The sequence below is a fragment of the Cucurbita pepo genome, chromosome 16, assembly GCF_057944985.1.
Source record: "Cucurbita pepo subsp. pepo isolate OVF chromosome 16, ASM5794498v1, whole genome shotgun sequence".
In the NCBI taxonomy this organism is placed as follows: Eukaryota; Viridiplantae; Streptophyta; class Magnoliopsida; order Cucurbitales; family Cucurbitaceae; genus Cucurbita; species Cucurbita pepo.
In genome coordinates this window covers 3,323,542-3,332,892 of record NC_141813.1, presented here as the reverse complement: position 1 = coordinate 3,332,892, position 9,351 = coordinate 3,323,542, and the positions used below count along the sequence as shown (strand labels likewise).

Below are 9,351 nucleotides of genomic sequence, written 5' to 3'. Positions count from 1 at the left end.
CGAGCCGCGTACACGTCAAGCCGAGTCGAGAGCACGCGTGCGGAGCCGAGACCAAGGCTGCAGCGCGCGTCCGCGTTGGGCCGAAACGCACAGGGCCCGCGTTCGTTCCGTGGGCTGGTTCAGAGGCCAAACGTGAACCCAACCCGTTTTCCTTCGTCTTCCTTACCCGAAATCTCGTAAAAACCCTAATCGTCGCTGCGCCGCCAACGACGTCGTCACAACCCCGATTCCGACGACGCGACGACACCCCTTGCCTATTCCGACCGACGCGCAACGATATTCAACACCGATAGCCTCGGTCGCTTCTCCCTCCGGCCACTCACCGAAGAAAATCCAGCGAACCACCTCACATGTTTTTCCTGGCTAACCCTCTCGATTTTTCCGTACTCTTAGACACCCTCGAAAATCCTAAACGTTTGGAGAGCAAAAGTTGTTTTCAATGAAGAGGAGAGTTGTATATGGGAATATAAAAGTCTTTATGACTTTTCCATTAAGGCAGTAATTTTCCTTGCTAGAAATCATTCCTTTTCCAGCGACAATAAATGCAACATAATATCTTTTCATTTTGGCAGCAAAAATAAAGATCTTAGCATAAAATCTAAAATAAATAAAACAAAAATTCGAATCCTTACATGGAATGACCATAGAAGTCAAGATAGTGTAGTAGTATACATTGGCTTTTCATTTAGTAGTTGATAGGTGGCTTTTCATTTTCGTATTCAAATATTAAGTTATTTATATTTTATGCTTTTAAATTAACCGTGTACATCCATGACTTTGTTTAAAATATTTTATTTTAAATTTTCGCATATGTTATTAATAGCATGCATGTGGTGACGTCTCTAATTAAACATGAAAATTAGGAGTATTACAGTGGTTCTATTCAATCAGCCGGTTTAGCAACTTCTAGTCACTCGCACCTCTACTCAGTCAAATCATCCTCCAACATGCAACTTCTCTCGGCTTCTACTCGACTTATGCCACTCGAACTTGACTTTGAGGCATAAATTACTATGTTTTCAATTTCTTACCACGTTGTTACCACTTTTTTTTTAATCTTTTTGAAGCAATTGTTGATATAAGTGAAAACATTTGAGATTAGTAATATTTTTTTAATTAATTATGGGAATGGGTTGAAGTTAGTTTCTTCAATATGTTCTAAGTTCAATGTTGTCATCCCTAGAACTAGGCCATGACAATTAGGATTAGGTTACAACTAATTAAGGAAATTTAGTGTTATTTGCTTAAGCCAACACTATAATTTTATTGTTGAAACGCCTACGAACTAGGTTGGATGAATTGAATGAAACATGAATCTCATGTAATCTAAGTCGTTTTGAATGAGTTTATTCTCTTCATAGTTAATGAAATTGTATGAAAATAATTTTTACAGGAAAGATGATTAAGTAGATTCGGAGTGATGTATAAGAAAATATAAAAATTTAAAGACAATAGAAAAGTTTGTAAAATTGTGAGGAAAACAAAAAAGTGATAAGAGAAAAAGAATCGTAGAATGACATTTATCAGGTGAAGGGAGGCGTAGTGCAGAGGACACGTGCCACTCAATAAGAGGAGACACACATTGAACAGATGTGCATTGAAGCCAAGCTTGAGCATAAGCAAGACCGAGGCAACAATGTTGATACGAGAGACAAAGATAGGCTAGATAAAGGCCAGGTAGCACCCCCAACCTTAATCTTGAAAGTCAATCTCGAAAGTCGGGTTTCCTAAAGAAGTTTGTGCGTGCAACTTTAGAGTGAAGTCTGTTCATACGAAATATGAAAGCTTGCCAAATTTGGTGTCAATCTGACACCGGACTGATGTTCCACGAGACTGCATAATACCTAAGGTAGGTAACTTCACAAGAGTTGTCGAGACCAGCATTCACGCAAGAAGAGAGTACCAACTGGAGTTATGTGGTTCTAAACAAAAAAAGACTCCTAAAACTTAGCTACTACTAGAAAGAAAGTAGTAGCCGCTATGCAAAGCTAATCGATTTTATTTTCATACTTGTAAAGTACGAGCTAGGGCTAATAGCAAAAACAAAGTGACTAGCGAGCCACTACTATCTGTTCCTATATAGGTTAGTTTCCTATTTTCTTAGGCCTGGTCACCTTCCTCGTATCCCTTATGCTTAGGAGTGGGATCCATGGTGACCCAGAGAAACCTCTCATCTCAAATGCTACAAAAGGTGTTAAATATTGATTTCGTGAGCTTGTGTCGAAATGACTTTATAGGAGTAATGACTATAGTGACTTTGGGTCTTTGAAAAATTTCATGAGCCCAATGAGAGTTCGAGAATGTTTGGGGTGAAGCTGCTCGACTCTTTCTTCTTTCACGGTAAAGTGGCTTTGCTACTTCTCTTTCTCTAAAGAAATGTTTTTGATGAGAAGAGAATTTTACTTAACCGTGTAAAATTATTACTGGTTCATTATTCTTTCATTTTCCCAAGAAAAAAAAGGAAGGTTTCGCGGAAGGTTGGGACCTATTTTGAAGTAATCATAAAGAAATCAGCACACATGAATGAGTTAAATTTAATATGTCCCCAAGAAACACTACAATAAATGAAGCGGCATGAAGACCAAAAAAGTGTTAAAGAATTGATTGTCATATGAAGATGGTCAGTGAGAAGTTGATTGTAGTGTAGTGCTAACATGGAAATGCGTTACAACCTTCTAGACCTTACTGCCATATGGGTTCATGCCATGGGTTACAACCTTCTAGACCTTACTGCCATATGGGTTCATGGTTGGGTTAGGGTTCATGGTTGGCTTGTGAGCCTCCCCCAAGGGTGCACCGTTATGAGTGACTAAAAGAATATGAGTGTTGAGGCAAAGGTGACCATATCTAGGGTGCCATCCTAGCGTAGGTAAGGATATACCAACATTAACTAGTTTTATCATTGTTTTTCTTGTAAGTCCTTGTTAGAGTTCGAGAAAAGGGTGAGGGAGGCCATGGTGGGATAGTCCACAACCATTAGACAATTGTTTTGTCGTACTTATGTTGTAAGACTCGGAGACCAAAAATAGATCCGTCAGTGGGATAGTTCATAAGTAGTCCATAGTTCCATATTCATTCTGAAGCATGTTATTTCCAACGGGTTCGTTGGCAGGCAGTCCACATCGTTTTTCTGAAAGTTATTAGAAAGGAAATTTGGAACCACATTGTTTTTCTGAAAAATTGAACGTGGATGAAGAGGCAGTGGGCACGCGTTGGTAGGTGGTGGCGATAGTGCGTTTGAAGTAGAGTGGAACACATGGCAACACATTGAGTGGAGATATTCATTCGGCTCCTTGTGGTGACACATGTGCGGGTTGACCCAATCCGACAACTCGTGTTTAACTCGAGACTTGCACGCCCGCAACTCGTGAACCTTTAACCAAAATTGGAAGTGCGACATGAACCCAATCCAGTGATTTGACTACTGACTCATATTTGCAGCAACCCTCTGCATGTGATAGTTTTGCGTAAAATCGCACATGAAAAGCCTTTCCCGGTGTGTTTAAGACTATGTGAGTCTCTTCTTGCCCCGTTTGACCTCTATTTAACAATTTTTTGTTTCAATTGTAATACTGACCATGATAATGCTTGAAATAGAACCTATTGGAGAAATTTCTAAAATTTTGGAGCTTCTAACATGCGAAAAAGCTAGCTCAAGCAAACATATATCATCCAGATAAGTAACCACAAGAACTTTAGGCAAGTAATACTTGTAGGGATTGCTAGGATGTGCTAGTATGGGAGCATTACTTACGTTTGGTGGTTAGAAAATGCATGTTAAGGACTTCAGAAAGTTGTATTTGGATAAGTATGTACTATATGTATGTGATGGTAAAATTTCTGTTATGTCCTTGGTTGAGATTTCTGAGAAACACGTTGTTTTATGCATTATATAAAGGTAGATAGGGGATATGCATGACTAGAATATCAATTGAGCAATGAGGACGAGTATGTTATGCACGATGTAAGAAATTACAAAAATGTCTCTACAATGAGATGTTTTTTAATGTTGTTTTAAATGCTTTCCATTGTGTTAGCAAAGAGGATGGACTATTATGATCTATGTTCTGGGTGATCAATGGATGTTGTCTCGGTGTTGAATTTTTTGCTTGTATATATGTACAATACAGTATGTCTTAACTCCAGGTGTTTGACGGTGTGTTTTCCTTGTAAAGCGTGCTTATCTGCACAGAGCTGGATGTTAGAGTTAAGTGTTAGAATAATTTGATTGTGTGGAATCCCGTTAAATAAACATGATTTCTTTTTGGAAAGATAGGATATCTTTAGCTATTTAGTTTAACTACTCTGCCATTTTGTGTTAGTTTCTATTTCTCTTAGTCATTTGTAACGCTATAAAAGCTAAGTTAAGTATTCAATAATATCATCAAACTCCAATTGTTTATATTTCTTGCGTAGTCATTCTTCGGTGAAAATTGGACTGGGAAAAATATTGAAATGGATGAGAACACAGCCGAAGAAGGAGAAATCACAGAGGAAACGACTAAACCGATTGCTGAAACAATTGAACCAGTTGTTGAAAACGAAGAGGGAGAAATCATGGAGGAAACAACTGAACTAGTTTCTGAAACGGTTGAACTAGTTGTTGAAAACAATTTTTCAATAGTTATTGCACAAAATCTGTCAATAAGGGTGGGGAGAAATCGACATCCACCGGTTATGCAGATTATAATTTCGGTGAAGGATTATCTGAAGAGGATGAAGAAAAGGAATTTTAATGATTTTCTGATCCGGTGCATTTTGAGGAAGTTTTCAAAAGCCCAAAATGGAGATTGACTACGAATGAAGAAATCAAATCCATTGAAAAAAATCAGACACAGAACTTGGTGGTTCTATCAGCTGGAGCAAAGCAAATAAGAGTGAAATGAATTTATAAGAGCAAGCTAAATGAGTTTGGAGAAGTTGATAATTGATGGTAAAAGGTTTCACACAAGAGTAATGAATTGATTACACGGAAGTGTATGCACCTATGACCAGAATGGATATTGTGAGAATGATATATGCTTTTTGAGCCTAAAAAGGTTGGAAACTCTATCAATTATATGTCAAATCAACCTTTTGGCGAGTTAAAAGAAGATATTTTTGTTGAACAACCAAAATGCTAATTCCAAATGGGAAGAGAGGAGATGGTGTACAAACTCCAAAAGGCTATCTCGGGATTAAAACAAGCACCTAAAACATCGTTTAGTCGAAAAGAATCATACTTCATCAAGAAAGGATTCAAAAGCAATTCAATGAGCCGACAATCTTCATCAAGAGGAAGGGAGGTAAAATTATTGATGATCATTTATTTATTGGAGATAATGAAAAATTATTGGAGTTTAAATGTTTCATGAAGAAAGAGTTTGATATGACTTACTTAGATCAGATCAGATTTTTCTTTGGAATAGAGGTAATACAAAGATTAGATGATATTTTTATGTAACTTTGTATAAACAAATAGTGGGAAGTCTGGTGTATCTCAGGTACTCGTCTTGATCTCATGTTTGTTGTAAGTTTGATTAGTCGTTTTATGGCATATCCAACACAACAACATTTTGCAGTAGCTAAAAGTGTTTTAAGGTACTTCAAAGGTACGATAGATTATGCGGTATTTTATAGAAAGGGAGGAGTTAGTGATTTAAACGGATCTACTGATAGTGACTATGCCAGAGACATGGAAGATAACAAGAGTACTTTAGGTTATGTGTTTATGATGAGTGGAGGAGCAGTAGCTTTGTCTTCTCATAAGTATCTTATAGTCATCTTATCAACTACAGACGCTAAATTTGTTACTGTTAGTGTCTGTGCATGTCAAGCTGTTTGGATGAGGAAGATACTCAAAGAGATTGGCCACTCTCAAATAGAAGGAACAAAGCTAATATGCGATAATACTTGAAACTCAAGCTAATATGTCTTTTATTATTTTTAAGGCTATAAAAGTCAAATTCAGTATTCAATAGTATCATCATTTGAAACTCCAATTGATTATATTTCTGACTTGGTAATTCTTTGGTCAAAACCTTACATTAGAGTGGCTAGACAAAGATCTAGGTCAGGAAGCCTCTAGCAGGTGAAGGAGCTTAGATTTGTGAGCGACAGTCAGAAGGTCTAGACTCTAATACTCTTAGACTAAGAACGACTCTTGGAGTCAAAATAGAGCAGCCAGAAGCATGAAGTCTATCATATGTAACGTAGTTGCCTTAGGAATCTAGTAGACCTCATCAGCTCTGAGATATGACTAAGGTGAAATTAAAAATTATGGGTTACGTGCTTAGGTGATCGATATGCATATCTCCCTAGCAAAGTCTGCATGAGAGTCAAGCTTAGGGTGCTACAATTAGTACGGTTTACATGTTGGCCCTAGTTAGTACATTTTCAGTAGTCCTTGCACCCCAGGACTGTGAGTGATCTGAGTTTTAGATTTGTATAAACCTAGAGTTTGGTTTAGCTAGAGAAGCTAACCCCGAACGTCCTAGAAACAATAGAAGGGATTCAACTGCCTAGATACCCCTAAGAACCTAGTACACCTCCACAACATTTAAATACGATTAAGTTATATTAAAGAACTTCGAAGCCACTTGGGTTACTATTGAGTGTAGAGTTAGGACAAGGTTGACGTCGTGATCCCGTTAAACCAGTCTCAGAGAGTGACTAGAGACCACACGAGTAGTTAACTCAAGACACAACTCTTGTTGAATGTAGAAACGAGTCAAGACTTGTTGACTTTTTGGTCCTTAATTTCAAATTAATTAATTTTAATTAATTAATTAATTAATTAATGTTTTGATGATAACAAACCAACACTTAATTATTAACAATTATCAGTATTTTGAATGGTCTACCGTGTGAAGTTGGAAGTAACGATTTCAACGTATTTTTTTAATCACTCAAATTAGAGCTAAAACGAAGAAGTAACAGTCGAAACAAAATGTCTAACGTGATGATGTGGCGGAAAAATTTGGGGACCACGTAACAAATTGAGAAATTTTTTAATTACTTCTAATAAATAGAACTAAAAACAATATCAGTTTTAATTTGGTATAAAACATCTTATATATTTGAATTATAAAAATTAAAAAATAGTTACTCAAATTATTTTTATTAATTTTATATTATATTATTATATTTAATATATATATATAATTTGAAAAAAAATTTGGTCCATTTAAACTCATCTTCTCCTCCATATTCTAACACAACTTTCATAATTTCTTTTATCTCAAATTTTCTAAGTGGAAATAATTGAGTGATCAAATTTTAGATTGTTGTGGAGTGTTCCTACAAAATTCAGATACTTTACTGGTTTGATCCTGAGGAGTGGAAGGATTGAGTTTGCTCTTGAACTCTAAAAAAAGCGGTGTAGCGGTTGGACTCTGATCCGAGGAAAGAGTCGAGAAAGGTCTATTCAAATTCTCAGGCGCTTGGGGAGTAGAGTAGGTCGAATTTGACCGAACCAATATAAAACTACGGCGTTATATTTTCTAACTCTTCCCTGTTTAATCTCGAAATTGTTATTGTGATTTATTGCATGTTCTAAAGTTTTCCATAATTGTTTGTTATTTCTTGAACTATTTTATTGTATTAATTATCATCTTCTACTCATTTTCAAAAAAAGTTTCATAATCTAAAAAATTAATCACGCTTAAATACTTTTATTGTTAAAACTCTATTCAACCCTCTAGACCTCCTTATTTAAATGGAACAAATTATACTTATTATAAAGCTAGAATGAAAATTTGTTTGCAATGTTGATTATCAAATATGGTTAAATGTTAGTAAATACCCCTTACATTCCAATAAAAATTGTTAATCATCCGATGAGCATGAGAGGAAGAAGTGTTCTTTTAGTGCTAATGTTACAAATGTCTTTATTGTCCTCTAAGTAAGGATGTTGTATGTCTTTATTGTCCTCTAAGTAAGGAAATAGAGTATCTATGTGTTCTTTGGCAATATAAAATTTGAAAAATTCTTGAAGTAACTCATGAGGGAACAAATCAAGCTAAAGAAACAAAGATTAGCATGTTAGTTAATAATTACGAACTATATAAAGTGGTTGCTTAAGACACATGACCGGAAATCGAAATCAATCAAGTTTGTGAATTTTTCCAAGAAAGATGGTGGCTTAGTAACCTTTGGTGATAGCAAGAAGAGTAAAATAATTAATGAGGGTACTGTAGCTAATGACACTTGTGACTTAATAACCTTCGATGATAACAAGAATGGTAAAATAATTGATGAGGATACTATAGCTAATGACACTTGTGACTTAGTAACCTTTGGTGATAACAAGAATGGTAAAATAATTGATAAGGATATTGTAGCTAATGACACTTGTACTCTTATTGAAAATGTACTTTTAAACCGTTACTGAGCATTAGTCAATTATGTGATAAAAGGTTTTAGAGTTATATTTCATAAAAATAATTGCATAATTGAAAATATTAGTGATTGCATAATTGAAAATGTTAGTGATAGAAAATGTTTTAGCGGTGACCAAAAAAATGAAATTTTCGTCACCTGAGAGATTCAAACTCTCGCGGGAAAACCCCATGTACTTAACAGGCACACACCTTACCCAATCAACCAAAGCGACTTTTTTGTTTTAGGAACGAATCTCGAAGAGACACTAGGCACAACAAAGGTAGATGATTAATGAGGAATCAATTACAACTTTGGGACATACACGGTAGCTTAGAGAGGAGTAAAGGGTAAGCCCAACGTCCTATAGACCAAAGGAAAGTTGTGGAAACCTAGTAGAAGAAGGAAGCGATGAGGGCCTACAAGTAGGTTGGTTACCAAGTATATTTTTATATTTACACCTTTCTCCTTTTCTAGTGTACAGGTCAAGGTGGGGAGATGCTCGGGAGCTCTACTATCATAGAGGGGTGTCGACCCGGAGTGTTGTTAGTTGTATTCGACCTGGGCCATGAATTAATTGTATAATTTTTTGGGTTTATTTTGAATTCTTTTGTATCCCAGACCCTTTTTCCTGTTTGTATATAACTTGAAATTTTTTACACAGGTGTTGTATGTCTTTTAAAGTTTAAAAAATTTGTCTTTTCATCGCTTCCATCCTAGATCCAACATCGGTTTGAGAGGGGAACAAAACATTCCATATATAAGGGTGTGAATACCTCTATGAGATCGCGAGGTAAAAAATATTCCATATATAAGAGTGTGAATACCTCTATGAGATCGTGAGGTAACGGGCCAAAGTGGACAACGTGTTTTAGCGGTGGCCTTTGGCTAGTACAAAAAAATGAACTTTTCGTCGCCTGAGAGATTCAAACTCTCGCGGGAAAACCCCATGTACTTAGCAGGCACACGCCTTAACCACTCGGTCAAAGCGAC

The 9,351-nt window shown here is 36.2% G+C and overlaps 1 non-coding gene across 1 annotated transcript; it reads right to left on the bottom strand.

The window, feature by feature from the left end:
• Window positions 1-9,269: 9,269 nt before the first annotated feature.
• TRNAS-GCU (transfer RNA serine (anticodon GCU)) lies at window positions 9,270-9,351 on the bottom strand. The gene has a single exon. It is a non-coding gene; the product is annotated as a tRNA-Ser (tRNA).